The sequence below is a fragment of the Schistocerca nitens genome, chromosome 2, assembly GCF_023898315.1.
Source record: "Schistocerca nitens isolate TAMUIC-IGC-003100 chromosome 2, iqSchNite1.1, whole genome shotgun sequence".
Classification (NCBI taxonomy): Eukaryota; Metazoa; Arthropoda; class Insecta; order Orthoptera; family Acrididae; genus Schistocerca; species Schistocerca nitens.
Genome location: NC_064615.1, coordinates 616,507,551 through 616,520,236, shown reverse-complemented (window position 1 = coordinate 616,520,236; position 12,686 = coordinate 616,507,551).

The window sequence follows — 12,686 nt, the reverse complement described above, 5'->3', positions numbered from 1 at the left end:
TGATTTGTAGTAATGAACTGCGCTATACCCCATGGAAGTCCGACTGAAGTGTCTGGGCTTCGAAAATACCTCGAAAGAGTTACCTGTCATTATGTGTAGTGAAGTATGGAGGAGGTGGTGTTGCGGTATGGATAGTTTTCTGCAGTCCTCGTAGTACACAGAAGGATATGAATACATATTACATCATTGTGTACTGTGCAGAGTAGAGGAACAGTTCAGAGCCGATTATTGTTTGTATCAGCATGAGAATGCACCCTGTCATAAAGCATCCCTGAGGCAATTGTTCTTGGGCAGTAACATTCCTGAAATACACCGGCCTGCCCAGAGTCCTCATCTGAACCCAATGGAACAATTTCGGGATGGGTGAGAACAATGACTTTGCTCCAGACCGTAAAGTCCAATATCACTGCTATGGGGGTACAGACACATACCGCTACGGTTGTCAGTACTGAACTGAGCTTGGTGCGGTGAGGAGGATCTGTTCACGCTCGAGAGCGTCGAGGGTACATTATTCCCAACAGAATTTCTATTGATGATAAGTACAGGATTGTCACCCTCAGGCGCTGGCTACTCCGTTGGGCCACTGGAGTACGCACGCAGTCAGCAGAAACGAGCGCGCGTCGCCAGCAGTTTTGTTGCGTCGCGGAAGGTTAATATGGCTGCTGTTACTACGTCACGGGCCCCGGTCGCGGCCGTCGCTGTACAGCGGCCGACAGCAGCCTCTGCGGGCCAATCTCCCAAGCGCTCTTGTGGAGGACGTGCGCCCAGGGCACTCACCCTCCAGCCCAGCCTGAAGTAAGAAACCGGCAACATCGGTGTCGGCTGCAGAAACGGGCTGAGCAGCAACAGTGGCTCCCGCTCACGATGGCGGATGGCATACATCTTCTTGGCTCTGCTGGTTAAGCCTCCAGTAGGCCACCAGATTGGTAGTGATCATTGCACCCCATCTGCGATAACTCGAAATTTGGAACTGCAGCCTGCAGTTAGAATGCAACTCTGTAGATGAGTGTAGACGATTAGGTGCGCAGAGAATCGAGTGTCGTAGCCTCCTCTGTACCACACGACTGCTGCAACTGAGAGTGAAATTAGGAAGGGCTTAGTATTTATGATGGAGCTATCTGTGCGCTCTGTTGTAGTGGGGGTAGTACTGACAGCTTATGTACTAATTTTCTCGTGATGTCAGCTGTCCTAGTGGCGTCGGACATTGGTAACTTCGTCTTTCAAACACTCTCTTCTGCTGAATCAGTGGCTGAATAATTACTGTTGCGTTGTAACTTGGTTTTTTGTGTCATACTAGACTATCACCGGTATGACGATATCTATGCTGGCATGGTGTCATTGTCTTTCACTTGCGGATTGGGACGCTCAGCCAGTTCCTCAAGTCGCAATCGCTTTCGTGTTCATCTCGGCCTGCTCAGCATTTTCTCCTAGATAAGGCTATTTGCAGGTCATTGACTATGGCGACTTCATTTCTGGTGTCACCAGTGAAGAATTTCAACGAAGTGAAGTGCAGCACTATCTTGCCTGATTTCGGTGCTTGAGGATCGCCATTCCTCCGCAGTCAGAACTCAGTGAAAGTGTCGCCAGTGGAATTCAAGACATCGTAAAGATGAAGGGTGAACAAACCCGATATTAATGTCCACTAATAGGTGTCCTGACACTTGAGATGAGGTAGTGTAGCAGTTGGTTTACTGAAAGATAATCCACAGCCAGTACACAACACATAAAGCCTAGCTCGAGAACAATCAATTAACCTGATATTTACCACGACAGACGTAAGATTTCTGAAGGGATCTTCACTTATATCTCTGACCAATATACAGTAATTCAAAGTTATTAATAACAACAAATAACGCCCTGAAGCCATGACAGGTGGCCCTTAAACTACCCACTATCCCAGCATCGGCCGCCAGCAGCCGTCCCAAGGGCACTCGAGCAGGGCAGATGTGTCATCCGTGGATGTTACTGTACTGTGCAACGAATTTTCAATCCTGGAAACATGATCCCGCCCACGTTGTATAGTCAGTAAGTACATTATCCCATGAGTGTGTCAGAATGTTTTTCAGTTGGGCCACAGCCAACGCTCTTAACAAGTACGTGAAATGTATTCGCAGTTGCGAATATGGAAACCACCAGCTGTGTAATGAAATGACGACAGTGAAAATTTGTGCTGGACCGGGACTCGAACCCGGATTTCCCGCTTACCGCGAGCGGTCGCCTTGCCATTAGGCTATCCGAGCATGACTCGCGGCCAGACACAGACTTCCATATGTCTTCAACCATATCTGGCCGTGGAGCATGCTCGGATAGCCTAATGGCAAGGCGATCGCTCGCGATAAGCGGGAAATCCGGGTCCGAGTTCCGATCAGGCACAAACCTTCATTCTAGTCATTCCATTGTACAACTGATGGTTGTCCTTGTTCGTCATTATGTATACACTGATGAGACAAAACATTATGACGGCTGTCCAACATGAAGTTGAATGCCTCCTTGTTGTGTTGCGGACACATTACGCAGTAAGGAAAGAATGGAAGCGGAAGAGAGACGAATGGGCAGTCATTATAGTGGCGACAAATGCGGAAATCTACTGATATAAGCGGTTTTGAGAAAGGGCGCATTTTTGTGGCAATGTGGTTGGAAGCGTGAATCTCTGAAACGGAGAAGTTGTCGTCTGTTGGCGTACTACTGTTGTGGGCACCTATGGAAAGCGGTTGAAGGATGATGAAATAACGAGTAGCCCGCATGATATCGGACGACCACCTCTCATCACAAAACTTATAGGGCGAAGGATCCCCCGCTGTGTAATCCAGGATAGGTAGCGATCTGTGGCAGATCGGACGGCAGAGTACAATGATGGTGGAACCACAAGTATTTCGTAGCACGCCGTTCAAAGGACATTGTTGAACATGGAGCTACCGTACGTGTTCTGGGTGTTGACCCAACGACATCGTCAAGTCAGCAGTGGACACAGCATCACTGAGTTTAAACAGGGGATCAGTAGATACGTGTCGCCCGTCGAATAAATCGCATTTCTTGCTACACCAGGTCGATGGCTGGGTCCTTACACGCCGAACATTATTGCGGACCACCTGCAACGCTTCATGCCTCTATGGCGATGACAACTTCCAGCAAGATAACTGTCCGTGTTGCAAGGTCAGACTCGAGGTACAATGGTTTGAGAGGCATTGTAGTGAACTCACATTGATGTCTCGCCCAGCAAATGTACATGATGTGTACCCGTTGGAAAACTTATCGGACGCTAGCTGCATACACGTAAACCATTGTTTCTTAATCTTCAGGCATTGCTTGACCTGTGCGTAGACATCTGGAGCCCCATTCTCTGGAATCCTGTCAAGGACTTGTAGCATGCATGCCATGCAGAAACTCTGATGTACTGTGTTTTGAAAGTGGAACAACACACTATTAAACAGGTGGTCGTAATGTTTTGGGTCGTCGCTCTGAAGGAACAGTGTGTCGTACTTCTAGGCACTGCAGTCTCGTGTTCTTCAACAAGTGGCCTCGCTGCAGTGATAGCGTTGTGTGTGAGGCGAGGCGGCGGCAACCGGGCGGAATCTCCTGCGGCGAGCATCTCGCGGGCGGCCGTGAACTCGGCGGCGCGGCCAGCCGCAGCGGCAGCCGCAGCCTGCGCTGCATCCGGTAGCTGCTCTGGGCCGCTGCCAGCCGGCTTGGGGTTCGGCTCCCGCGAGGCGCACTTCCGCCGCGTCGCGGCCAAGTCACCCTCCCCCCCCCCCCCCCGCCTCCACCTACCCGATTCCGCCACCCTCGCAGCTCTAGCCGTCTTTCTCCATCGCAGCCGCTCACTTCAGTCTGGCGGCAGGCAGTTATTCGAGCTCTGCTAATACGAAGGGCGAATGAACCGTTATCCGAATGGCATAGGGTGTCAAAAGCACGCATATACATTTACGCTATCATACGTCCACGCGGCGTTGGACGCACTAGACTGTAACACATCTGTGTGTCTGCGTCCTGTCGTGTCGAAGCGAAATAAAGTAACACAATAACAAATTGAGATAGACGGCGATTCAGACGTAACGACAGTCGTGAGAGAGGAAGTGTGTCCATGTGCTACTGATGCTACCGTACGTGTTCTGGGTGTTGGCCCAACGACATCGTGAGTTAGATCTGCAGTGGGCAGAGCATCACAGAGTTTAAACAGGGGATCAGTAGAAACGTGTCGCCCGTCGAATAAATCGCATTTCTTGCTACACCAGGTAGATGGTTGGGTCCTTACAAGAAATTTGCTATTCTCGACACACTATTGACTCCGTGCATCTCGGAATACCGAATTACCTAACTGATTCTGAAACGGAATGTTTCGTGTGTCTAACTCCAACTACCATACCGCGTTCAAAGTCTATTAATTCCCATCGTGCTGCCATAATCACCTCGGAAACATTTTAACATGTTGGCGAGGGACCGGACGTTGTGCTTGACATTGACATACGAGTAATTATGTATTCGTCAAATATGGTTAAGTGAAATATCTGTTCCTGATTTCTACCACGACGAGAGGAGAACACGTGTCTCAACTGCTGGAGATATCACTGTCACATGTGAACGATAGCCATGCTTTATGCAAGCACCCATCCTAGGGGATGAGACTGGTCCTAATGACACGACCTGCATTATACAGGCATCTGTTTGCATAATATTTCGATATGCATCCAAAGAAATAGTGTTACACCAACGCTTCGATCAAGTCAACTTAAACCTTCGTTGAGGATTTCGTGTAGGTTCATAAACATTTCCAATAGTATACACTGAGGTGACAAGAGTCGTGGGATGCCCCTGTCATCGTGTCGAATCTCCTTTTGCCCCGCCTTTTGCAGTAACTCGACGTGGCATGGACTCAGCAACTCAGTGGGAGTCCCCTGCCGGAATACTGAGCCATACCGCCTCTACAGCCGTCCATAATTGCGAAAGTGTTGCCGGTGCAGATTTTGAGCATGAACTGACCTCTCGAATATGTCCGAACATGTTCGATGGAATTCATGTTGGGCGATCTGGGTGACCACATCATTCGCTCGAATTCTCCAGAATGTGGCTCAAACCAGTGGCGAACAATTTTGGCCTGGTGAGATGGCTCATTGTCATCCATAAACATTCAATCATTGTTTGTAAACACGACGCCCGTGAATCCCTGCAAATGGCCCCCAAGTAGCCGAACATCTAAAGTACCCAGTCTGTTCCATGCAAATACAGCCTACACCGTTATGGAGCCACTATCACTCGCACAGTGTGTTGTTGACAATTTGGGTCCAAGGCCCCGTGGGATCTGCGCAACACTCGAACCCTGCCATCGGCTCTTACCAACTGAAATCAGCTGATATGGCCACGATTTTCTAGTCGTGTACGGACCAACAGATAAGGCCACGAGCCCAGGAGAGGAGCAGCAGGCGATGTAGTGCTGTTAGCAAAGGCGGTCGCCTGCGACCATAGCCCATTAACGTCAAATTTCGCCGCACTGCTCTAAGGGATACGTTCGTCGTACGTGCCACATTGACACCAAACGATACCACAGATATTAGCGACGGTTCGCTGCAATTCGCAACAACCAATGGGAGGCACTCGGGAAAACTACGACTCCCTCTAAGTATAGGAACGTTCTCACAGTGAGGTCAATAAAGCGTCAGGCATGCTAAAGCTCAGGCCCAGTTCGTTAATTCACCTTCAGCAGTCAATATCATCTGGTATGGCAGAGCTAGTGGAAATCTCAGTGGAACATGTGCTGGTGTTGACGTTATACGTTAGGTGAACAGTTTATGTTTGTAAGCATCAAGTGATATTTTCGTAAACTGTTGTAAATATTATACGCTCTCCTGTGGCAAAGAATTTTCTCAAGTTAAGCGAAACTTTTTATTGATTCATGAAATAAAGTGAACTTACAAAAATTGTTGAAATGGCTCTGAGCACTATGGGACTTAACTTCTAAGGTCATCAGTCCCCTAGACTCAGAACTACTTAAACCTAACTAACCTAAGGATGTCACAAACATCCGTGCCCGAGGCAGGATTCGAACCTGCGACCGTAGCGGTCACGTGGTTCCACACTATAGCGTCTAGAACCGCTCCGCCACCCCGGCCGGCTAGTGAACTTACATTTCATCTGTTGCAGTTAAAGATGAGCCATCTCTCAGAGCAGCCAAAGAACCCACAGTTGTGGTCGGACGATTGTGCTTTCGTCTGGTCACAACAATTGCAGTGTCTGACATTAAAACTTCCAGATCTCTTCGTTAATTTACTTATTTACCAGTTTTAGTGATGTGCACAGACGAACATTAATCTGGTGCTTCCCTGTTTCTTAACACTTGTCATTATGAAGGTAAACAATTGCACTACAGATATATCTGAATGAAAGTGACGCTCAAATCCTCTCTGTAAATTTTCAAATAGTGTTTCCTGGTGTTTTGTTTCGGTATTACGATCATTGGCTGTGCTCTAAGTAAAACGACAAAACGAAGTTTTGTTTCTTCGAAGTTGGTCCAGTGCTCGTTTTAACTTTTATGTTGGTGCAGGGTGGAAGGTGGAGTAAGCATGGATCCGTTACCGATATGGCGGTAAAGTACTATTTCGACACTTATGCGCAATGAAACTAGGTAACTCACGTAGTAGGGGTGGTGGTACCGAACGTAAGAAAGTGCACATATTTCTCTGTACCTTGCTTCTCGCACATGAAGTTCCAAGTTATATTGAACGCGTAGTAAATGAGCCACTTATTCTACGACAGAAATAATCCTGGCGGTCTCCCATGCTGATCTGAGATGTCTACGTTTTATTTTCCCCATGTCCGTCGATCCAAATCCACACTTGTTTCTAATAGTACCTATTCCTAGGCCATTACCTCCTAAACACACGTTATTATTCGTGTAGTATGTCTTATTACTGTTTAGGTTGCAGCAAGATCCACAGCCACCGCTAATCGCATTAATAATAAAATTTCGCAATACTGACTGTCTTGGATGAAGTGAAACGTACCTTTATTTCCGTTACTTTTGATCACATTATCAGACTTCATACTGGAATGCATGACGAGAAGTGCATCTAGTCTAGTTGTTATCCAGTGTACCATTTAAAACTGTGTTAAAGGTACGTTACATTACAAATGTACTAGAAGCACTTGTAAGCGCACCTTTGATTGTGAAGTCCGATTACGATTATCGTATTACATATGAGGTTTGATAAGCTCTTCGACATTGATTCAAGCACTGCCATTGTGATTGACTGTAATGCGTACAATGAAAAATGGCTTCCCATCCGTAACTCTACAGTAATGGAAGCATATTATGGGGGGCTTTACTTCTTCAATGCCAGTGTAGGTAAGATTGATAGCGTTTAGTGTTGCTACAGATAATAAATTAAAGAGATACACAAGTTTACGGAAACCACGGAGAAGCGGACTTATTCAGTGTAAGGGGATGCAGTGGCTGAGAGGCACTTGTATTCGTTAGGAGCGGGTTGCTCGTCCCCAGTCATGATGTACGCTGCCCATAGAATTTGCTGATGCCAGGCAAATGCCAAATGGCCTGTCCCTAAGCCTGTTACATCTCATCCGTGTCTGCGCCCGGAATGATGATGTAGGGAGTACATTAAAATCCAGCCGCTTTTCCGTTGAGGTCATCAGCTGTTCTGGAGTACAAGGTTCAGATTTCTCTCCGCTCCATGTAGATCGGACATATTCTACACTGGAACTCCTCCTCAGACACGTTGGAGTTATCACTGAGAGTAGATCACGGCATCGAGGAGCCTGTGTTGGCTTAGCGTGGCGAGACCCGCGGGACATGTGTTCAGCCACTGTAAAGGTCGCGGCGCTCCCTCGGCCCTGCGTTTGTCAGTGTGTGTGGTCCCGCAGATGCCGCTCCCGTGTACCTAATGGCGGCATTAATGTCCGGCGGCAACTTACTGCGCCCGATTCCGGAACCCCGGAACACAGCGCCGCAGCAGCCCATCTCGGCTTAGGTCTTCGTGCTTTAAAGACGCACGAATGTGCGCTAACATTAAAGCATCTCGAAAACGAAGCTTCCACCTGGTCCATTAAAGACGAAACGTAAATTCAAGAATCTACTCTGCGGTAACAGCCGATCATTTTATAGCACTGTTGAACTGCGGCCTAAAATACGTGCCTTTAACTGGATTTTAACGGCACCGTCCAAATTCGATTTACTGGGCAGTAAGTACTGGATACATTAAGAGATATTCGATAAAAAAGTGCTCTACAATAATGATGGATTCTTGCAATGTTGACGGTGAATGTGTCGTACCAAACTAATACAAAATTCTTAGCGTCCTCGTGTCTTACACCCTACACCTAATCGCCCCAGGTTGGACGGGAATATTCGCAAGTTTCCCCACCGTGAAAACCGAGAAGTTTTCTCCACCTTGTAAGTCCTGGGGAGTCCCGCAGAATTTTCTCCACGACCGTTTCTGTTATATGCACTTACCAGGAGTTGGTACTGGATGGTCTATCACCACGCAACTCGTTTCCCATGCTGTGTACCGTAACAGGGGAATGGCTCAATACATGCATATGCTTCTAGGCAAGTCCGCGGGCAGTTTTGGCTGTACATTCCCCCCTCCCCCCCCCCCCCCCCAAGGTCCACACACAGAGTTCGCTTTGCGGTTCCCCAGCCTGGGAGAACCGTTACTTACGGCGGCCTTCACTGTCCTTGGGGGAACTTGGGGAAACGTCTCGAAAAATCTGCAATCGACCACCCAATGCCTAAAACATGCAGACGGCCTTCCTCGTCACGTTCCAGCAACAGGTAATTTAACAAACTGATATTCCAGTTTCCACAAAATTCCAGCAGAACTGAAGTAAATGAATAACAAACCCGAATTATTCAAATCTAAGTTGAAAAGTTTCAGTGTGGCAGACTACTTGTATTCTCAAACTTCCTGGCAGACCAAAACTGTGCACCAGACCGACTCGAACTCGGGACCTTTGCCTTTCATGGGCAAGTGCTCTTCCAGTTGAGTTACTCAGCTCGACCCTCGACCCGTCCAGACATCTGTACTTCCGCCAGTATCTCGTCTCCTACGTTCCAGACTTCACAGAAGCTCTGCTGCGAAACTTACAAGACTAACGATCCTGGGAGAAACGATGTTGCGGAGACATGAGTTAATTACAGTCTAGGAGATGTTTCCAGAATAAAATTTCCACTATGCAGCGGAATGTGCGCTGATAAGAAACTTCCTGGCAGATTAAAACCGCAAGTGTTGCAAGAGACCTTCCATGAAGTTTGGAAGGTAGAACACGCGGTAATGGCGAAAGTGCATCTGTGATGAAGTCTTGGGTAGCTCAGTCGGTAAAGCACTTGGCCGCGAAAGGCAAAGTTCCCGAGTTCGAGCTCGTTCCGGCACACAGGAAGTTTCGTATCAGTGCACTCTCCGCTGCAGAGTGGAAATTTCATCCCCTCTATTCCGTAAAAGAATTCGTCGCAGTAGTTGAGAATTTTCTCTTCAGTGTATTGTTTATTCGTATACTCTGTCAATTTTTTCGTGTTTTATTAAAACGTTTGTTTCTTTTTTTAGCAAATTTTCTAATAAACCTTCTGTGAGCTATGTCTCCACTCGTTTCACGACCAAGTAGTTTTAGCTCTCATGGTCTCACTGTACCTGATAGATAAATAAAAACATATGTGACGTATATATGGCGTCCTTTGCGAACTAAATCCTGATAAAGAGCATCTCAGTTTTTAGGTATTCTAAAATCTCAAGTTCAGATGCTTAGTGTTAGCTGGCAATATGTTGTTCGAAACTAAAATTAAAGAAAGGTTATTCCAAAAATTGTTGTCTAGCTATAGTACATCTGCACTAAGAAGCGTGCTAAAACGGATCGCAATTTTGTGGAGCACTGAAGCGTCTCTCCAGCTTGCGATTGTAATTTAGTTCATGCTTTGCTTGTTAGTAGCGTGATCGTATCATTTCGTGAGAATGGCTACAGTTATTGATGTCCGTCGAAAGCAGATATGCAGATACCGCGTTTTTGCTGTGATGGAATATAAAGCAGAAGGGAATAGTCAGTCACAAGAGAGCGGAAACCGCGCCAGCTCGATGCTGCCGATACCAGTGCGGTTAGTCGCCGGACACGAAATTAATCTAGCGAAAGAGCGCCAGTGTTTGTGATTTGCCACGCAGGGTCGGGCGCTTTCCCATGGCGCCAAAAATCTGTGTGTGACGTGAAATGTATTACATCTGGTTTGAAGTGTGTGGCTCCACGTAGACAAGCCACAAGCTCGTTCTGTATATACACTGCTGGCCACCGTAAATGCAACACCCTGAAAGAAGCATCCGAATCAAGTGAAATTTACACCATGAGTTTGCATCGATGAGATATGCAACTGATTAGAATTTCAGCGCAGACGCACATCACGCGCGCCTGTGGCGCCACCTCATAGCGCCATTTAAGGCTTGGCGATTTCAACGAGTGTACGTTCGGCACGTGTGTTTACCTTGTGGTTGTTTCACAAGACGATCACTTATGCCTCGTAGACAACAGCGAACATCTTTTGATCAAGTATCCGAGCTCCACAGAGGAAGGATAGTGGCTTACCGAGATTGTGGATTATCATACAGAGAAATCGCTAGTCGTGTTGGACGAAACCAAACAACTGTAATGCGGATATGTGACCGTTGGATGCAGGAGGGTACGACGGACCGACGTGGTCGATCGCATTCACCTCGGTGCACCACTGCACGTGCTGATAGGCAAATTGTGCGCATGGCAGTGACGGATCGCTCAGTGACATCCCGAACCATAGAACAGCACATTGCGTCTGTAACGCGTCATCCAGTGTCTGCGCGTACCATTCGACGCCGTTTACAGCAGAGTGGTCTGTCCGCAAGACGTCCATTGCTTCGTCTACCATTGACGCAGAACCACAGACGTCTCCGTCGCCAATGGTGTGATGACAGACGGATGTGGACGGCAGAATGGAATGACGTTGTCTTTACTGACGAGGCACGCTTCTGTCTGCAGCACCACGATGGTCGGATTCGAGTGTGGAGACACCGTGGAGAGAGGATGCAAGACAGCTGCATTATGCACCGCCACACTGGTCTTGCACCGGGTATTATGGTATGGGGCGGTATTGGCTATTACTCTCGCACGCCTCTAGTACGCATTGCCGGCACTTTAAATAGCCGGCGCTACATATCCGAGGTGCTGGAGCCAGTTGTCCTTCCTTACCTTCAGGGCTCGGCCACAGCCATATTTCAACAGGATAATGCGCGACCACACGTGGCACGCATTGTTCAAAGGTTCTTCGACAATAACCAGATTGAATTGCTTCCCTGGCCGGCTCGCTCTCCGGATCTTTCGCCGATAGAAAACATGTGGTCCATGGTTGCTCAACGAGTGACCCAGATTACATCCCCAGCTGCCACACCAGATGATCTTTGGCAACGTGTGGCAGCTGCTTGGGCTGCTGTACCCCAGGAACACATCCAACGTCTCTTTGACTCAATGCGGAGACGTGTGGCAGCGGTGATCTCCAACAATGGCGGCTACTCTGGCTACTGATTCTGGCAGGAACCACATGTCACAGACGTCTGTAAACGTAATCATTTGATACTTGGTCAACATGTTATGTACAAAATAAATTTTGTTGTGCTACCTCTTGTCTTCCTTGGTATTGCATTTACGGTGGCCAGCAGTGTGTTTACATCGGTTTACAAGTGTTCTATGATCAAAAACTATAGTAGCTTCTATAATTTATGTCGCAGTTTTTGTTAAAAAAATAGTGGTACAATTTTTCTGAAACACAGAAAAGGAAACGAGCCCACTCTTGAAGGCTCTTCTCTCGTCCAAACCCAAGGTAGAACCCCGCTCATGTCCTTACTCTTTACTTGTCACCGAGGAAAATGTTGCACCGCTAGCAGAAATTAGTGAAGGATTACCCCTTTTTTAGGTGGTGGTGGTGGTGGTGGCGGTGGGTGGGTGGGTGGGTGGGTGGGTGGGTGGGTGCGTTGGTGGCCGGGGAGGGGTTTGAGTCCTCAGTCTATCAGAATAGCACTTGCAACGTGCGTCCTCAATTATTTGCTAGATCTATTCCAATATCTGTCTTTCCTCTACAGTTCCCTCTAGTACCGTGGAAGTTATTTCCTGATGTTTTAACACATGTCCTGTCATCCTGTCCGTTCTTCATGTCAGTTTTCCATATATTCCTTTCTTCGCCGATTCTTCGGAAAGTCTCCTCATTCCTTGCGTTATCAGTTCTCCTCCTCGATATGGCATCTAAATGGGCATCCCACTAAGTCCAGAGGAACTCCTGCTGATTTTAAATTTCGAATAATTCATAACCTGCTTTTGATCTTCCTTGGTGAAACACTTTCGAAAGATAGAATTTAATATTCCGCTCTCATTTTGTCACTCTCCGTTTCGGTGCCATAATAACAGATGTGGTTTTACTGACCGATGTTACCTAGGCCTTCCCATGTCCCCACTTTCACCCAGAACACAAATATATCTTTCATACATCTCGCAGGCCGTCCCAGTTTGTTCTACATTTCTTTCACGTTCTCCATCCAACTGCTGAATTTTTGCTTTTGGTTGTTTTGGTAGTTTACATTTTCCTTAGCAGAAATTTTTGTTCCATTGCCGATTCATGAATAAAGTAGTTGGGGCATGTTTGTTTCCAGCAGATTCAATATCTTTTCTTCTGTTGATGG